The sequence below is a fragment of the Rhinolophus hipposideros genome, assembly GCF_964194185.1.
Source record: "Rhinolophus hipposideros genome assembly, chromosome: 9".
NCBI classification, from domain to species: Eukaryota; Metazoa; Chordata; class Mammalia; order Chiroptera; family Rhinolophidae; genus Rhinolophus; species Rhinolophus hipposideros.
The window spans coordinates 78,875,249-78,878,215 of NC_138055.1; the positions used below are offsets into that span (position 1 = coordinate 78,875,249).

Genomic DNA, 2,967 nt, shown 5'->3' on the forward strand with positions numbered 1-2,967 from the left:
GAGATATGGAAATATGGATAAGACACTGTGTTAATAAATCATCATAGTTATATTTGATCTTCACAAGTTTTACTGAAAAGTGGAATGAATATATGAAAAACAAAGAAAATTTTAGTACTTGGAATCTTCGTACTTCAATATAAAGAGGGGTCTTTCAGCATTATTAGCAGCAAAGCCTATAAATACTCCTGTTCCCATTGACTAGAAATGGACTTCACATGACTACACATAATTAAGCAAAAAATAAACAGTTGAATCACTTGGCATTAATAGTTTAGACATGAACGTTAGAAGTAAAAGGTAAAGAAGGCGTTATAATACCATGGTTATGAAGATCATTTTCTTCAGCTAATATTTGGGGGATACAAGAGGAAACTTTGAGTATATTCTCTGCCAGTTCTTCTGTCTCAGTCACCAAAATATTCATCTTGGCTAAAGCTTTGCTCATTTTCTTTAGATTTGAATCTAAATGAGGGATATTTCTAATTGTTTCAAGATGGGTCTCTAATCTCTCAATGAAAGTCACTGCCACCTCCAGCAAATGTACCTGTGATAAACAGACTCAATAGGCAGGTTTTCCTGGCACATAGGTTTCAATAGTCTTTGCCTGAGTGACCTCTTCTCTTTTAGCACTGCTTCCAAATGATTATTCATATATTGCGGAGTATGACACTTTTCATCCAAAAAGGAAGGATGAACAACGTCAGCTGTATCTTTTTCTAGTCTTAGAAGTTCAATTTCCAGGTTTTCCTGGTTGATTTCAGCTCGAATATTTGTGATCTGCTGTAGATTGGAAAAGTTCACAAAGCAAGAAGCTGATTTCTTAGACATATTTAGCATCTCCTGAGTGACCAACCCTGATGCTAGGAAACGGCCCAGCGTAGCCCGGCAGCGTTTGGCGCGGACGCCTTGTCCCAGGGGTTCGCGGCCTCCATGGCTCAGACCCACCTCTCTGAGAGCCGCCGAAAATAAGCAAAACGCCAGGAGATGCGGATTTTGAGGTTTAGAATTTCTGTTGAGAAACACGTGCATGCGTGTGTGTGTGTGTGTGTGTGTGTGTGTGTGTGTGTGTGTGTATTAAAAAGGTTCTGAATGAAATCTTTGACACAAAAGAAAAGTAGATTTGAACTGAAGCTGACTGGGTTCAAAGCAGTAAGAATCTATGAAATCATATAAGTAGGTTCTTCTTCTGGATTTTGAAATTGCCATAGTTGATTATAGAACATAGGATAGATAAAAATATTGATTCAAATGCCAACATTTTTTATCAGTGTGAGAGAGTGGCTAAAGTGTTTTTAGATTATAAAGAGGAAAAATAGAGAATGAGATGTTCAGAGGTTGTAAACTTCACTTAAGAGAGATTATTACATGAGAATCAAGAGTAAGAGCTTGGAAATTAATAATGGTAATCACCCTTCCAGGCCTTATATAGCATATGAGAAAAGTATTTTCTTCTTGGGAAAGATTTAAGAGAAGAGTTTTATTCCAGCAAGGCACTTAGGAAACAAGAATTGGGACTATTGTTAAGAAAGAGTTGGCTTTTTGTTTTACTTTGTTTTGTGAATATTTTTTAACATTAGACTAGAAATTCATTAGGCATATTTTAAAGGTGTGGGGAGTGGGGAGGAGGGTGAAAGAAAGAACAGTTCTGTGTGAGAGTGAGGTTGGGTAGACAGTACGTAAAAGAGAGGTTTCTATAGTGAATGATGGTCAAGATGTAAGAAAGAAGGTTACAAAGCATATTGCAATGAATTTGACTGTAGAGTTTGCAACTCTAGTGTCAACATGGGCAGTTTCCTGGTGTCACAGCAAAAGAAGCTTGGATGGTGGCTTCGAAAGGCTTATGGAGTCAGAGGAAAGGGGAGTTATTCTCAGTCTACAGCATAGTGTTTGCCCTCATGTAAAGCTTTTAAGGGTTCCCATTTTCTCTGCAAAACTTCCTCATATAGCATGGTTTTCTTTTTATCCCTGATCTCTTCTGAGACACCTCTGGCTTTTTCAGTGTCCTTCTCGGTGTGGTATTATTTGGCATCATAAATCCTCCTTACCGATTTTCCTTCCCAACATTGTGTTTTCAAAAATTTTGGTAAGCTGGGATCACTAACATTAATTACAAATGTGACATAAGACACTGTCAAAGATAAAGGCTGTGGCATATTAGAGATCACTTTTCAAGTCGACATCCACTATGTGTAGGGGTTTGCTCGCTTCCAAAACATTTCGTTACACTATCATCTTTTGCACATTTCTGTGTTATCTGGGAGTACACCATGCAAATGTTGCAGGTAGCTCAGTGAGTGCTGCACGGTCTCTTCACTTGAGTCCAACAAGCCCACAAAGCCAAGAATTTTTAGGATTTGATGAATATATTTTGCTAAATCCATCCTCCAAAGACTCTTGTTTCCATATTTCCCCAATCCTCTTCAACACCTTATACAATTAAATCTTTAGTGAGTTAGTTTTCTTGAGACACGTATTTTCAACTAACGATTTTCTTAGTACAGGTTTCTATAGTGTCTGTGACTGAAGAGACTTTGGAAGATTTGGATAATAATAGAAGCACGTACCTAACTTATAAATGACCTAGGCAATAAATATATTTCATCCCTCAAGACTCAATCAAGCCATTTATTCAACAAACAGAGGACTCACTATGTCCTATTTATATTAAGATCACTTTTTATTAAATATTTTATATACCAAGCACAGGACAGATATTGGCTATACAAAGATAAATAAAATTCAGTTTTTCTCCTTGATGAGCCCACAGTCTCATCAAGTATTTAGATGCATAATGTTGCCTGGTAGGAGGTGTAAATACAATAACATGAGAATAGAAGACTTGAAGCACGTGCCAGCTGGAACCTAAGTCTAAAGAAACTCACCATTTATGCTGCTTATATAGTTTTATCTGAAACTTTCCTCACTATGTAAATATTCTGTTTTTAGGCAAACTCTTCAATGAAG

The 2,967-nt window shown here is 37.0% G+C and overlaps 1 pseudogene across 1 annotated transcript; it reads right to left on the reverse strand.

Moving 5' to 3' along the window:
- Positions 1-256: 256 nt before the first annotated feature.
- Positions 257-935, reverse strand: LOC308502166 (HAUS augmin-like complex subunit 2; annotated as a pseudogene). The gene has a single exon. The product of its transcript is annotated as an HAUS augmin-like complex subunit 2 (transcript).
- Positions 936-2,967: the final 2,032 nt, after the last annotated feature.